Consider the following 17,573-nt stretch of genomic DNA (forward strand, 5'->3'; position numbering starts at 1 on the left):
TTAAGACTTTGCAAAAACAGTTGGAAGACCTCTCTACGTGTTGTCTTCCTTTTTGTTTTTGCTTATAAAAGATGATAGTTTGTTAGGGCAACTTACATAATAATATTTACATGACGCTAAATATCTAAGCCGTTCGATTGGGCGTTTCGGGTGCAATCAGATGAGATCCCACATTGTAAGGGACTACATTGGTCCTCTTCTGATCAAGACGCTGTCGAGAGCTTCGATCCGCCGTGGCCCCTCCCTTTGTCACCGTACATCCTGGTGGTGCCGAGCTGAGACGATCGACTGCAGGGATCTGGAACCTGGAACGGCAAGCAGCCAAGCCTACCTCATCGCGCCGCCGACGCTGCCCACTGGAGTCGATGAAACCCATGGTTGAAGAGCGGGAAGGCGAGGTCCTACTACTCGACCGGCCGACCCCTCCCACCACTGAACTTTGGTTTGGATCAGAACTCAGGTGATCGCCCACTTCCATCTCCCCTGTGTATTCCTTTTGCGTTTGTTCCAATCAAACACTATTATTGAACTGAAACCATCTCCCAAACGAACTGAACAAATCTCCTAAGAAATCCGTTGACGTACCAGCAAACAACGGTGCATTTGCATTCCATTACCCTTCATTCCGTTGTGTGTATGAAGTAATAATCTGTAGTAGGCCTCAGGTTTCCGAATGTCATATGTTCATTGACATCTTGGATAGCATAATTATCAAACGAACTATGTTCACTTTAATACAGATTCTAAATGGGGGAAAACATGTAGACATGCAGAAAGATGCAGGAAAGACTATGACATGCAGAAAATGATACCACACTTGCAACCTATGAGGCTATGACTGAATTCAAATACGATGGAAAAAGTATTGTAGCTATAACTCAAGAGTGGACTAATTTAGATAATGGAATGATAAGATACTTCAATGATCATTAAGGAAGAAAATTTTATGACTTGAGATGGACCACCTTGAAATATTCTTCACAGTAGTCTGGTGAACCAAATTATGTAGTAACTCTACCAACTGACGAGAATCCTCCACTGAATGCTTCACCTTGTGCTGAAAAAAAAAAGGGCATCATAAACCATGGGGACCTATCTTTGGGTACAAGTACGTGGATCAATTTTAAATTTTTATTTTCACTTATCTTTAATTTGCAGTTATTGCCTTGTGCTAAGAAATTCAGGTAACTACAAAAATTTACTAATTTTAGAGTTAGTGTTAGAGTTTTATTTGTTTCTGTAAAGGTGAGGCCGATATCCCTAAGGCCCCGTTTGGTTCCCTTCATTTTGAAGGAATTGGAATCTATTTAATGGAGTAGGCTAATTTATGTTGGAATGTGGCATTCCACAACTTTCCAAAGTTTAGATATAAGCCTATGTTAAATTCATAGGGTGGGAGATGGAAATTGATTCTATAGATTATGATTATTAGAATGGAATTCAATTCTTATAGCACGCTCTTCGACTCGCTTCCATGTAACAGAAATGCAGCACATAAGTATCTCTTTCATATGGCCAACAATAATATACAAATATATTCCACATACAATTATATTAGCTTAATTAATTTGTGTCTAAATTATGATTATTAGAGTGGAATTCAATTCCAAGGATCCAAACGGGACCTAAAGGTAAAAAACTTTATGATAAATGAATTGCATGAATCCTTTGTGAAGTTGGGCATAGATGGTCACATAATATTGCAAGCACTAAATGTGTGCACTTTGCAGCCCTATGGCTGGTTGGTATCTGCATGTGGCATGCTACGAAAGTACCTCTGACATCTGAACAGAGCAAATTCGAGCTAAGTACCGTAAAATAGGTACGTCGATAGATGTATATGAGAGAACTGACTCGATTAACTTTGCAAAAGATAGTATATTAGATATTTCTGGAGGGAAATTGGCTGCACATGAGAATAAAAAGAGAAGGGAAAGAAAGCTGACCGTCATGCTCCCACAAGGATCAGAATCCTTGTCATGCATGTATGAAATGAAGAACTACGAAGCCACTCGGCCATTGTTAGCAATGGATGAACCAGTTAAAGCGGCACAAACCACTTGCTGTCCCATATTATTGAAAGCAGAATCTGTTTCGTCGTGTGGCATTTGGGTGTGAGTCTCCTGTACCTGTTCCTCTGACAGAACAGAACAATCTACAATCTCATTCTCAGTTTTCCCTGCTGCAGTGGAATCTCCTCCATGATCTACCTTAGGTGGTATAGCCCTTTTGAGGACAACTATTGGCCTGTTGGGATGTTCCTTAGCCGCCCTCACCCAGTTTGCTTTAGTACCATCAGTGACTCTACAATCAAGCATTATTTCGCTCAGTCGTGTGAAACCTTTGATCTGGATTCCACAGAGGCCATTCATATCTTTACAGAGCAGCTGAAGAGATTTAAGAAATGGCAGAGCACCTTCTTCGACCTTTGGAAATGTTGGACGCTGCAGCACAAAACATAGGCCAAGCAGCCTTGGCAATCCCTTGTTGTTAATGTGGATCTCTTCAAGTTCATCTGCAATCAGCTTAAGGTACTGCAGATGCGTCAAATTGGTCAAAGCTGTGAGAAGATCAGCTGTCATTTTAGTTGATTGAAGGTACAGCTCCCTGAGTCGGCGCAGTGCCATGACAAACCCAGGAAGTTCTAGTAACCTGCCCTGTAATTTCAGTAACCTAAGATAGCAGGGAGCCTTTAAATCTTTCAAAAAGTCCTCAGAGCATCCATCAAAATAGAGTGAAAATGAACGAGGGTCATTGCTTGCATCCTTTTCATCATGAATGAACTCTTGTATGGCCTTCTGAAGAGTAGTCAATCTAGTACTAGTCGCAGATGACTCACACCAGATCTGTAATACTGTTATGATGGAGAGAAATGCGACGGGCATGGTTAGGTTGGAGCTATCCCCTCCATCAAACAAAGTAATGAAGTTTTCACAGAGAGACTTGAGCGTAATGAACTTGTGCATCATGCCATAAGTTTTGCAAGTTTTCACTTTGGTATTGATGCTTACATTAATGGGTTGGATGATGTTCTGATTCATTAGCTTCTCAAAATTTTCAGCAGCTGGATCATTGCATAAATTTGTTGGCTGCAGAAATCCCTCAGCTATCCATTGGCTCTTTATCTTTTTCGCCCTGACTGGATGATCACTAGGGAACATAGCAAAATATAGAAAGCATGCTTTGAGGGCATGGCTTGGAAGGCTGGCATAGTCATGGGTCAACACCTGATGCATCCTGTCCAAGGTATCGTCACCGCTCTGCAGATCATAGAAACGAGCCTTGTTGCACACATCCTCGCAGTCTTGTCCTGTCGGCCAACTCTTTTTTTTGCATAAAATGGGCGACAGTAGTCAGAGCAAGTGGTTGATCATCACATTTATTTAAAATTGCTGCTGAATCAGGCTGCAAGTAATCTGAATATTCCCCTGGACAAGCATTTATCAGAAACAATTGCTTTGAGTGTTTCTCATCAAGTCTTCTCATTTTGTGTATGTAACCGTGGGTTGAGCTGCAGGTATTGGCTACTGACTGGATTTTTGTTGTCACCACTATTCTACTGCTAACATCTCGAGGGAAGGCAGGCTTTACAATACTCCATTGATCTGACCTCATGCCATCAATTACGATGAAGTACCTGGAATATTTAGAAATGAGGATATAAAAGTTATCAAAGAGTTATTCTGCAACAACAGCAAACTAATGGGTCAAGGAAGAAAGAACAGTTTTCTTATTGGACTGCATTGAGCATCACATATATAACATATATATAATTTCTGTAGTTTAAAGGAATAACTGATGTTTACTGATATATGCTTTCAAAGAATAACATACATATGCTTTAAGTAGTGACATATTCACACGTGGAGTATACAATATGGCCCAAATTAGCAACTGATTCATAGGGAGCACGTGATCCCTTTAGTTTTCTTAGCTATTTCAGAACTTTCTTTCGGCTTATCATTCACCCAGTATAGGGAGCACATATTTCTACATATCACTTCCCAAAGAGAAGTCTCCTTTTCTTTTCTCCTTATACTACAAGTCTCAGACATTAGATTCAAAGTTTTTGTAGGTAGTTCAACTGAGTGCATGAATCTTTTCTGAATCCTCAACATATTCTGTACGAGAAACTATCTGAATCTTTCATTTCTCAAAGCCGATGTCTTTCCTGACTATCAATGTTTGCCATTTACGGAAAGAATTTCATTTCGATGATAACATTCAGTAATCAGACCAATGAGTAGAGTACTATTTTCATTTTGCTAAAGGATGGTAGACAGTTTCTACCTCTTGTTATTCAGGAAGTTGCAAAGATCAGCACTAAGCTGGTTGACATTGGAGGTAACCAGATCTGGCTTGTTCAGTTGACGGAGTATCTCACTTAAGAGCTCCCCTGGATCCCCATGCGTCCCAGAAACCCGTGCCCTTTCCTCAAACTGCTTGCCAATCTCGCTGTTGTACAACTCCCGGGCAAGGATGGTCTACCCCAATCCAGAGAACCCAACTACGGAGATCACCCTCAGCTGCTTAGGTTGACCCTCGGCTTCCGCCAACTGCTCCAGAAGCTCCTCCAGGGGAGCATCGATGGCAACCAGATCATCAGGAAGGACATGCTGATCCCAGGATGATTGTGCCAGCTGGGATGAGGATGAATGGGACACTGAATACCTCTGCTGCCGCTGGAGTACGTGCTTCCTCCAGTCTGTACCTAAGGTGCTGCATCTCTTCGCCTAACTGGGAGCGTGATTTTCTCTTTCTCCCAGATTTCATATATTTACAGTACCATGGTTGCTGATCCGAAAACGCATCATACATGATGTGGTATATGCAATCCTCCATGGTTGCTGATCCGAAAACAGAATCCTAGGCGGCTAGAGTGGATGGTGGGGGAGGATGAAAGGAGGGAGTGGGAGGTCTCACTGGCGTCGATTGCGGATGGGGGAGGCCCGGCGGTGGAGAACGGAGATGCACGAGCTAGGAACCGAGCGAGATCCCGGCGGCGGTGATGCTCGGGGCGAGGGAAAGGTGGGTTAGTGGTGGAATGGAAAGAGGAGCTCTGGTGGAGAGGTTTGGGGGGCTTTATAGGGCGCGAGGAGGAGCAAAAGGGGCACCTAGGGGAGGTGAATCGGGCGGCCAGCCATTGAAGGCCATGGGAGTGGGGGGCTCTGGTTACAGGAAGGGGAAGGGGAAACGAGGGCGGCATGCACAAGTGGAGTTGCGGCACAAGGAACTGATGCGGTGGTTGAAGTTGAGGAGGCGCAGGAAGGTGAGGGGGCCCCGGGCAGCACCGTGCGCACGCGTGCAGGGGAGAAGTTGCGCCTGGATGGAGGAGAGGGATGACCCTGACGGGTAGGTCCTACCCGTCAGTGGGAGAGGGGAGATGGGCTGCTAGTTGGGCCACTTGGGCCGGCTGGAGAAAGAGATTGCTGGGCCAAAAGAAAGAGGAAGAAAGATTGGGCCTCCTTGGTTAGATTGGAGAGGAAAAAAGGTTTTATTATTTTTTTAAACTTGCAACACCACTCAAACAAAACCAAAATGAAAGATAAAACCCTATCAAGCACTTGTTGTCTCTAAAATTAAATTCGAGTGCTCCTTCATTTGTTTAAGACCGTAATTTAATATTAGTAATTTATTTAATCCTTAGAGAACAAAAACTGGACTGAAATTGCATACATTGCATTTATGATGGAATTTTGGGTGTTACAGTTTGCCAGCATCTTCACCAAAGGACTGTCATCTTCGGTCTTCACTGAATTTCGATCTAGTCTCAACGTTCGCTCCACGAACGCTTCAACTGCGGGGGAGTGTTAGAAAGAGTCCTAGTTTGATGTGGATAAGGCTCTGCGCCTGGCTACAGCCGGCCGGGTCCTATTTGTATTTGGTTAAGATAGAGATACGGGGAGGAGTGATCCTTTATGTTTCCTTTCGCCTAGGATCCTCCTCCCCTATATATGTAACTATATTGTCTCTCGATTAATCAATCTATTATTTCCACGCATCTCTATTGCTTTCACTTCCAATAAAAGAAAATTGAATATCTAATTATTTTTTTGTTTTTCAAGACGTGACACTCAATTGTTCGTCGATATCTGATGGCATCAGTGAGGTAGACGAGGTAGATACTGTTCAAGAATTGTTGCCATTCAACAATGCAAATTCAACGGATAATATATTTATTGTTACCGAAATATAAGGTGTATCCTTAAATCCATACTGAATAGAGTAGTCATAAACTCCAAGGAATTTTTCAAATTAATCTGATAAAAATAAAAATATCTAGCTATTTATTTAATGAGAAATTTTAGAGTGCTTGAAAAAAATAAGAACCGTCCATCCGGCGAAATTGAATAGTGGAAACAAAGTAAGTACCATGAAGTACCTAAAGAAAAGTACCAATTTCATGGAACCAAGTAAAAAATAGTGAGAAATTACTATGATGCTCTTTTAATTATGTGTAGATCTATTTAATTTTTTTAAGCAAGATAAGAAAGGTACCTGACTTGTACTTTATGTTTGAAGAGTATTGTTACAATGCTTTTAAAGTACCAGTGACACTTGCAGGTACTTTCCTTTCTTACCCTTTTTACCAAAAAAGAATTAAATAGATTTACAGATAATAATTTCTCACTATTTTTGGTACTTGATCCTACCAAATTAGTACTTCTTGGTATTTTTCTTTAGGTACTTCATGGTACTTCCTTTGTTTCCATCGTTCAATTTCGCCGGACGGACGGCTCTTATTTTTTTTCAAGCACTAAAAAATTTCTCATGTTTGAAATCTTAAAACCAATTGAGCACAGCTAATTTTAGATTATCTTTAGGGATGTGCATACTCACGGTCGTTCCCCATATGGTTACACAATTTTTTTTTCATAGTTACCATCTGTAGTTGTCAGACTCGCGATCTCATGTCTCGCCTGTAGCACATTATATACACATCTTTAGTGCCATTCAAGTGTTGTTTTCATACATACTCTTATACTAACCCACCACTAGCAGAAGCCAATCGGCCCAGGGCTTCCTGGCCTCCACCGACACTCATATTTGGCAAGTAATCCTTCGAGATGACTTAGGGGCTATGTTTGTATAGATATGGCAAGGATCACTTCGGGATCAAAGAAGATCAAGCAGAGATTTGGAAAGTTATTGAAGATCAATCTCATCCCGAAGCTACTAACGTGCCAGGCCCACATGGATACAAAAATAAGCTTACAAAACATCTAAGAAGACTTGGGAACGAAGCAGAGCACGAGACGAGGAAAGGAAGGCCCAGGCCGATCGGCTTGGAACCCCCTAGGCCGATTAGCCTAGGGTGTTTCCTCACCCTCTCGCCTTCCAATTTCTACCACACGGTCTCCAGGCTATAAATACTCCAAAAAATCACCCGGCACGGGAAGGAATCAATTAGAAGTCGGTGAAACCAAGGGAGACACACCATAGGGAGCTGAGGGCCGTGCAAAGTCTTTGAGGTTGTCTAGGCGATGACTTAGGCTAGACCCTAGCTGCATTGGTTGTCCCTTCGTGGCAAAGCCATGGTGGAGTTCCGAAGCTGATCCTTGTGATCATAAAGGCCTTTGTACACACGATGGTGATATCAATCTACTCTAGTCTTTACTGTGATCTACTATGATGCAAGCTTTCTCTCATATGTTCTCGGCTGGCATATGTTCTTAGTAGTAATAAATGTAATCATGGTGATTAGTATATATCTTGCGGATACATCTTAGTAGTGCGTAGGAAGTCGGTGTGATTACCCTTGCGTGGTGACAGCATGCGGGAGGGAAAAGGCTGAACAATTACATAATCTTTATCAAGGTACGAGATAGATTGGTTACCACTTTGGCTGGAGCTACAACAAGAAGACAACAGGCTCAAGCTACCCTTCGGTTGTGCTTTATTATATATATCTTTGGATGTGATCTACCCTTATTCATGATATCAATCTCTACACCAAGGTTACCTTTATATGCAATAAGTGCTTATTAATAGGATTAGATCTGTATAGCTAGATAGAGAACTCTAGTCAGTTCGCTGTCGATCCACGGATTGATGAACCTTGGATGGAATACTCTAAGGGAAAAGCTACGATGATCTGTGCCTTTGCGGTACAACATTTGGTGTGCTTAAGTGCCATCAACAGCCAACGTGTGCCTCTACTGCACTCCCTGATGACGGCCTGGATGACGGGGGAGCCGCGCTGGCCATGGCAGCCACGGCGCCGCACACGGTGGATCCTCGGAGGTGCCTGCGTGCCCCTACTCTGCAGGTCTAGGTCGGAGAACCGTGCACCCGAGCTCCGAGCCCCCCTGCTTCGATCGTGGTCAGCGTCCAGGCGGAGGTTGCCAAGCTGCTGCTCCACCTCCTGTCGTGCTTCTGCTACCTCCTCCCGTGCCTCCTCCACCTCCAGCCGCCGGGCGGCAGTGGTAGCTGCTGTTGGAGGTATGCCCTAGAGGCAATCATAGAGATGATGATATTCCATTTGTATCCACGATTTGTATATTGTGTTCATTTAATATCCATTAAAGGCTACTTGAATTGATTTGCAATTATGTGAATTGTATGTTAAACTCTTTACTTGTATGGTTATTCTAAAGTTGTCCCTAGTCGGAGTTCATGTGAGGACACACATGAATATTAGACTAGCACATGTATTAGTTGATGACTATGTTTCACAAGTCATGGACATGGAGATGTTGAACTAATAATGTGGACACATGTGGAGACATGTGCTAGGACTGACCCAACACGAGAAGTAGTTCTCTCTTTAAACAACATATACGCTTTGTCCTTAGACCTGAGATTGTCGCATGTATTCAAGATGTGGATCGACCTACTTAGGGGCTATCAAACGCTACGCCGTAATAGGGTAGTTATAAAGGTAGCTTTTCGGGTTTGTCAAGAAGCATGCTATGAGAAATGGTCAATCAAGATGGGATTTGCCCCTCTCTGATTGAGAGTGATATCTCTGGGCCCCTCGAGTGATCGAATCTGAAAATGCATGGCCATGCTACGTACGGTTAAGAGTTAACCTACAAAGGGATTCCGAATCACAGGATTGAGAAAGAGCGGTCGGCTTGAAGCTAGACCAAATATCGTGAGGCAAAGGGAATAGCATGTATATTATGTTGTGATGGTTCGTCTGATATGATCTTCGTGTGCGTATAGGAGTTGGCACGTCTTGCTAGAGGCCGCTACCGACTATTGGGCCGAGTAGGAGTACTCGGGCCATATCTATACGTATCCGAACCCATAGGGTCACACACTTGAGGGGCTGGAAGCCCAATTCAGATCTGATCCGAGTTGGATTAGGTTTAGAAGTACTAATGGGCCTCGAACCCAGAGGCCCATCAGGATGTTGGGATACGAGGTAGGCTACACTAGCGCAATTCAAAAATTCTACCGCGTATAACCAGGAAGAACTGCCGTATAAGGATCACGGGATTACCACTCGACGCACTACTGGTGCGGAAGATGTAGATATGCGTCGATGCAGTGAAGACGATCACGTAGTCGTACGTAGTCGATCAACGTAGTCGTACGTAGTCGATCACGTCCAGCAGCTCCTCAGCAGCTCGTCCACGTGCAGCAAGATCGCCTCCGGTGCCGCGGCTCGTCGTCGGCTCGTCGTGGCTCGTCGGCGGCTCGTCCAAGTGCTGCAGGCGCAACACCTCCAAGGTATCCACACGTGCAGGGAGGAAGCGTCACAAGCCGGACTGCTAGATCCGCGAGTTGCAACAGGCGAGGGCGTGGGAGGCGCGGCAGGTGTGTTTCGCCAAAAAGGTGTAAACCCTAGGGCGCCCCACCCCTCTATTTATAGAGGTTCCTGACGGGCCTCTGGGTCCGAGGCCCATTAGTACTTCTAAACCTAATCCAACTCAGATCAGATCCGAATTGGGCTTCCAGCCCCTTAAGTGTGTGACCCTATGGGTTCGGATACGTATAGACATGGCCCGAGTACTCCTACTCGGCCCAATAGTCGGTAGCGGCCTCTAGCAAGACGTGCCAACTCCTATACGCACAGGAAGATCATATTAGACGAACCATCACAACATAATATACATGCTATTCCCTTCGCCTCACGATATTTGGTCTAGCTTCAAGCCGACCGCTCTTTCTCGATCCTGTGATTCGGAATCCCTTTGTAGGTTAACTCTTAACCGTACGTAGCATGGCCATGCATTTTCGGATCCGATCACTCGAGGGGTCCAGAGATATCACTCTCAATCAGAGAGGGGCAAATCCCATCTTGATTGACCATGTCTCATAGCATGCTTCTTGACAAACCCGAAAGCTACCTTTATAACTACCCTGTTACGGCGTAGCGTTTGATAGCCCCTAAGTAGGTCGATCCACATCTAGAATACATGCGACAATCTCAGGTCTAAGGACAAAGCGTATATGTTGTTTAAAGAGAGAACTATTTCTCGTGTTGGGTTAGTCCTAGCACATGTCTCCACATGTGTCCACATTATTAGTTCAACATCTCCATGTCTATGACTTGTGAAACATAGTCATCAACTAATACATGTGCTAGTCTAATATTCATGTGTGTCCTCACATGAACTCCAACTAGGGACAACTTTAGAATAACCATACAAGTAAAGAGTTTCACATACAATTCACATAATTGCAAATCAATTCAAGTAGCCTTTAATGGATATTCAATGAACACAATATACAAATCATGGATACAAATGGAATATCATCATCTCTATGATTGCCTCTAGGGCATACCTCCAACACAGGAACCTCTATAAATAGAGGGGTGGGGGCGCCCTAGGGTTTACACCTTTTTGGCAAAACACATCTGCCGCACCTTCCACGCCCTCGCCTGTTGCAACTCGCGGATCTAGCAATCCGGCTTGCGACGCTTCCTCCCTGCACGTGTGGATACCTTGGAGGTGTTGCGCCTTCAGCACTTGGATGAGCCGCAGACGAGCCACGATGAGCCGCCGACGAGCCACGACGAGCCGACGACGAGCCGCGGCACGAGGGCGATCTTGCTGCACGTGGACGAGCTGCTGAAGAGCTGCTGGACGTTAACGTGATCGACTACGTACGACTACATTGATCGACTACGTACAACTACGTTGATCGTCTTCACAGCATCGACGCAAATCTACATCTTCCGCACCAGTAGTGCGTCGAGTGGTAATCCCGTGATCCTTATACAGCAGTTCTTCCTGGTTTTACGCAGTAGAAATTTTGATTTGCGCTAGTGTAGCCTACCTCGTATCCCAACAGCTGCCACGTCTTGGGTCACAACCGCGGCCTGGTGCTGAAGGAATCGGTGCTCGTAGCCTTAGAGGGGGAGGTGGTGAATTAGGCAACTTAAAAACTTAACCTATGAAAGTAAAGGCACACAAGTTACAAGTATGAAATGTGGAAACGTAAGAGGTTAGGATGAGGGGAAACAAACTCTTGACATGATGATTTATCTCATGGTATTGGTAGGCACTAAGCCAGGAAACGTAAGAGGTTAGGATGAGGGGAAACAAACTCTTGACATGATGATTTATCTCATGGTATTGGTAGGCACTAAGCCACCACTATTCCACATTATTGAAGCACTCACACAAGAGTATTGCTTTCCGGTCACCAAGTCTCTCCCAAGGTGCCCCTTGACTTGCCACAAAGGCTCGGCCACTAAGGCTCACGCCAAGTCCCTCGTGACTTGCCACAAAGGCTCGGCCACTAAGGCTCACGCCAAGTCCCTCGCTCACCTTGATGTTGTCCCACTAAGATGCTTCCATGAGTCATCATCATCATCATCATCTTCACTTGAGCTTCCATGAGTTGCCATCTTTCTCAACTTCTTCTCTTATTGACTTGAAAGAGCAAGGCTTTGAGTTGGAGAAGATAGTTCCTTGGGCTTGTCCTCGAGTTGCATCTTGGGCTTGTCCATTAGCTGGAGCTCAAATGCCATAATCATTTTAAGGATATTATTTGGAGTCAACTCATCAAGCTTCTTCTCAAAGAGAATTGCCTTCACTAAATCATAATCTGAGCCTTGGATTGATTGAATAATCAACCCGAGGGTCTTGAATCTTCATGGAAGTCATCATCCAAGTAGTCTTGCGGCGTCCAGCCCCTGAGCTTATGCTCCAGGTGAACCGTAGGAGCCACGTCGAGTAGCTTTGCAGCGTTCAGCCCCTGAGCTTGGGAGCTAGCTGAGCCACTGGAGATATTCTGAGTAGTGATTGGTGCTTAGCCCCTGAGTTCGGGAACTAGTTTGTGCCTCTGGAGGCACGCTTGGTGTCGCGACGAGCGTCGTCGCCAAAGCTTGACCTGAAAGAAAAGGCGCGTACATTGTGTAGCATATTTGTAGGATATTTGAAACTGCTGAAATTATTCAGCAATCAATGTAAACATTATGTGACATGCTCTTGTTTCAGTCATACTCTTCCCGAGTAGTTAGCCTGTTACGTTTTAGGCTCAGTCCCAATTTAGCCGTAGCCACTGCGCGTGTGAGAGCTTTGTCTCGTGTACTCATATGGGCACTGCTGTGTGCACAACTGAGAGCTTGGTCTCATGTATGTGTGCTAGCATTTGGTGTCACAGGTGCACCCGAGGCTTTCACAAGTTAAGGTGTGTTCTGCTCGAGAAGAGTAGTGACCTTAAGAGAAGACAAAAAGGAATAGTCGCTGTTGTGACAAAAAGAGAGCGTGGTAGCGTGAAAGAGTTTGCTGTGCTCTGGCGAGTAGAGCGCGTGTTGTGCATAAGAGCTTCCGGTGAGTAGAGCGCGTGTTGCGCGCAAGCGAAAAATAAGCCGGAAAATAATTTAGAAAAAATAACTTAGCTTGATTCGTGGATGATTGTTGACGAAGCCGTGACGGTCGTTGATGAAGCCGCGATGGTTGTTGACAAAGTTGACTAGTCGGAGGCGATTCTGACTTGTTGTCGATGATGCGAAGTTTGCCCCGACTAATTTTTTAGTCGAGACAAGGAGTTGGAGTAGTCCGCCCTCGACTAGCCTTGTAGTCGAGACGAGTAGTAGAAGTAGTCGTTAGCGAGCGTTGCGATGTGGTCGGAGTAGTCGTCGACAAGCCACCCGTAGTCGGCGGAGTCGTCGACAAGCCAACCGTGGTCGTCGGCGTGCCCGCAACATAGTCGAAGAAATCATCAGCGAGCCGCCCGTAGTTGTTGGCGAGCTCGCGATGTAGTCAGACTTTCGAGTTGTACTCAAACTTGAAGTTGCTGTTGGACTTCGAGTCAGAGTTGAAGCTGGAGTCGCCGTCGGACTCTGTGTTGCAGTTGAACCCGGAGTCATCGTCGGACTCGGAGTTGTAGCCAGACCCGGAGTCGCCGTCGGACTCCAAGTTGTAGTCGGACCCGGAGTCGCCGTTGAACTCCGAGTTCAAGTCATGGTCGGACCCGTAGTCGCTGTCGGAGTTCGAGTTCGAATCACGGTCAAACCCGAAGTCGCCGTCGAAGTACGAGTTTGCAGTCGAACCTTGATCGGAGGTTTAATTTGTTGATTTTCTCAACGAGATTTTCTGCATCTTGTGGAAGAGAGTTCCTATCGAGGAACTTCTTCTCCTGGTTGTCGATGATGCAGCGTTGGAAGGACCCAGTGCCGTCGGTGTTGCAAAGTCAGGAGTCGAAGATGAAGGTTGTGCCCGCTTTGAAAGTGAACGCCGGATCGAAGATGAGGTCCTTCAAGCTCGCCCTATGATCGTGACGATCTGCCCCACGGTGGGCGCCAATGTCGGTGTTTTATACCGGTCCACTACCAAGGGGTACCCGAGGTAGCAGAATGTGTAGCAGGGGATCGCCGGACTTGGAACTTGAAGGTAAGAGGGAGGACACAAGATACAGATTTAGACAGGTTTGGGCTGCTAGAGTAGCATAATACCCTACGTCTTGTATGGGGGTGTTTGTATATTGCGCCCTGAGCTTGGGTGTTGAGGTGTGACCTGCCGAGCTAGGTACCCCTGCCCTCCTTTATATACTCCAGGGGGTAGAGTACTAGTCGGATTACACGGGATGAGTCCTAGTAGGATTATAGGGGAATCCTAGTAGGAGTCTGACTTCTTCCTTCCTTGCGGGTATTGGGATGTATCCCTGACAGGAGGAGCGGAAGGCGTGGGAGTGGACGAAGGCAGCGAGTCTCGAGGCCATGAGTGCGCCATCGGATCTTAGATAGGGAAGAGGGGGCTGGGGGAGTGTCGCTCCCGCCGGGTACGGACAGAGAAAGAGAAGAGGGGTAGGTTGAAGAGATGGAAAGAAAACCCTAGCTCTGATACCAATTGTTGGTCCAAACTGAATTCTTTACATTAACTCTGAATAGCGATTCATGTTTGGGGTACATATATAGGATAAAAGCAAGGGTAGGTATCTTAGAGATAAGACTTGTTGTTGTCGAGATTAGCGGATCAAGACTACGGCAAGTGAATTTGTTTTATGCGCGTAAGGCTCGGATGGTTGCGTGAGAGGACACGGGGTTAGGCTGGTTCGGGCAGGAATAGCCCTACGTCCAGTATGAGGAGCTGCTCGTGTTACTCACGTGAGGTCTGTAGTAGGGGTTACAAACAGGCGAGAGAGGGAGCTGGTCCCAAGTCTCTTAGGTGTGCACTGATGCTCGTGAGGAGAGGGTGTGAGTTCTGTTGGCTTGAGCCTCTCTTGTCTCGGGTCCCCTGGTTCTCCTTTTATAGCGCAAGGAGGGCACAGGGGTTACAGGTGAGCCAGGAATATGGAGAAGTAAAAGAGATAAGCTAAGTAAAGTAAAACACAGGGAAAAGGACCAAGTTCCTGGGTCGCCGCTTTCCTCTCCGACCTTTGTCTCTCGTCAGCGTGGCCGTCGGAGGGGGGCAGCTGCCGTTGGATCCTGTCGGCGATCCCCCGGTCGACCGTCATTGCCAGGCATGATGATGATGTTCGGCCGTCGCAACTGTGCTCGTCGTGGGGGCGGCCGTCCTCTGTAGCCCTGCATGTTGACCGGGAGGTGCGGCCAATACGTCTCTGCCGACGGACTGACCGTGAAACCGGGCAGTGCTCCCTCCTATGCTGGGGGCGCGGGTGATGAGTGCCCTACGGCGGACAGAAGAGACAACGGACTATGGCGGTGCCGCTGTAGCCTGTGCGGTCGTGGCTACAGTGTTCCGCCTGGGTACTATGGTGGGTCACATCGAGGAGCGCGCCAGAGCCGAGGTGCATTAATGGTGAGATTGGTAGGGGCCCACGAGATCTGCGCCCTCATCTGCTGGTTTGCGCCCGAGGTGGATTCTTGTCTTGTGGGCCCGGATGAGTCCGACCTCCTGCGCCCTGGGTCGGGTGAGGCGGAGCCTTGCGGTGAGGGGTCGGGCGTATCCGACCCCAGGACCATGGGTCGGGCGAGGCGGAGCCTTGCGGCGAGGGGTCGGGCGTATCTGACCCCAGGACCGTGGGTCGGGCGAGGCCGAGCCTTGCGGCGAGGGGTTGGGCGTATCCGATCCCAGGACCGTGGGTCGGGCGAGGCGGAGGGGAATGCTAGGTTTATACTAATAGTTTCAAGTATAAATCTTAAAAACTACAGATTGTTCGTCCAAACTAAACTACTAATTTAAATAATTGTATAGCAAACTAAAGTATTTAACATATGCCATGTCACTAGGTCAGAAAAGATTTGTGCTGACTCATGGGATTTCCAGTACTAGCGAGTGATATAGACATCCACCAGCACAAAAGGTTATGGGCCCACTCCGTCAAAACCCGCCAAATGCACCTGTGCTGGCAGGTGACATAAGGATATGCCAGCACAAATCCTCATTTATGCTGGAAGGTTCTTATATCACCCGCTAGCACCAATGCTTTTCAATTTATATGGATGGGAAGGATAAAAAAAATTTAAACTAGTTAAAAACTTTGTTTTACATATCACGATATATTTTTAACATATATTAGACTATGTATATGTTGTTGTGTAGGAGTTGCAAAAAATTATAAGTGATTTACTATTTTCTAAGGTATAAATGATTATAAGGATGTTTACTGGAATTAATATGTATTTGAACTAATTTTTTCACGAATAAGATCAAAAAATTTCAGAAAAATGACGTTAAAGACACAAAGTCCCTGAAAGATTCTCAAAGTTTTTAGGTACATTTATCACTTCTATTAAAACTTTTAGTGAAAATAAATTCTAATAATATCTAAACGTGTTCCAAAAACTATATAAATTGGTATGGATCATTTTATGAGTTCACAATCTTTACATAAAAGTTTCAATATATTGTAATAAAATTGGAATATATATTGTTCATAAATATATACTTCATCTACAACATTTCATATAACTCAAGTGAGGCTTTAAGCTTATGAACTAACTTAGTAGTATAGTAATCTGTGAACTAACTAATTCATAAATATGATCTCGGATGAATACGAACTTTATATTAAAGTTGTAGATTTAGATTAGATCTAAAATTTTGTAGTTGACAACTTTTTCATTTAAAGTTGTTTAATAGCTCAAAATATCATTGTAAACTCTCTAATTTCAAAATCTTGAATTTTAAAATTTCAAATGACCTCGAATGCAAACAAGCTCTATATCAAAGTTGTAGTACTTAACTAGATATAAAATTTTGTAGTTGACAAATATTTCATTTAAAATCATTTAGCTGCCAAAAAATTTGTTATAAGGTTATGAAAGGAACACGTTCTGCTACATTAGCGATCCGTGTCGACTTTTTCTCCCATTGGCTAGAACCTCCTCTTCCTGGATCCATCCACTCTTATCCCTTCCCTCTCACTCTCTATCCTTATCCATTCCTCTCACCTCATTTTCCAAGGGCCAAGGGGACGGAGCATCGGGGGAGCAGCAAGAGGGCACGACTGCGCGGGACACCAGCCGGCTGCGAGCAGCGCGGCATGGCAGGAGGGCACAATGCAGCACCCCTCAACCCCGGTGGCTGGTGGCGCATAGAGGCCGACGCGGGGCCCCAATGCCGGAGGCGGCCGCGGCGCCCCTGGATCCGACTCAAGGGACCCGACGGCCGGCGGCGGCGCACGGGGCTCAGAGGCTAGCGCGACCCCCTCGACCCCAGCCCTGACGGCAAAGGCGGCCGGCGCGGCACCGGCCGCAGCGGGTAGGATGGCGCGGCGGGCGAGGCACGGCGGCAGGAGGGCACCGCGCGCTGGCCTTTTTTTCTTTTCTTTTTCTTTTTATATTTTATATATTTTCTTTTGTTTTTTATGTAGTAGTGAATATGAATAGTTCATATTTATGTAATATTGTTGTGGTATGTTTAATGGTATGAAAAATTATATATTGTTCATGTTTTAATTTGCTTTGTGGTTGGAGATACATATTTTAAATTAGCGGAAAATAATAATTTTGGAATTGATGGGAAATAAAATTAGAAAAATGGCGGGAAAAATTAAAAATTCAAAAGGGGAAACGATCTGTGTTGACGGTCGTCTTAAGCATCCGCCAGCACACATCCATTTCTGCTGGCAGGTGCTCACCTACCCGCATATATGCCCATTTCTGCTGGCTTAAGGTTGCCGGCGGTTAGGCAACCCGCCAGCGCAAATTTTTTATAGCGTAGTGTGTTACCAAAAAGTTACGAATTGAAAAAAATTCTATCACA

At 45.5% G+C, this 17,573-nt stretch overlaps 1 pseudogene; it reads right to left on the reverse strand.

Annotated features, from left to right (window-relative positions):
- The window catches only part of LOC117834292 (disease resistance protein RGA4-like), a 21,002-nt pseudogene continuing 3,429 nt past the window's right edge, over positions 1 to 17,573 (reverse strand).

The sequence above is a fragment of the Setaria viridis genome, chromosome 8 (assembly GCF_005286985.2).
Source record: "Setaria viridis chromosome 8, Setaria_viridis_v4.0, whole genome shotgun sequence".
NCBI lineage: Eukaryota > Viridiplantae > Streptophyta > Magnoliopsida > Poales > Poaceae > Setaria > Setaria viridis.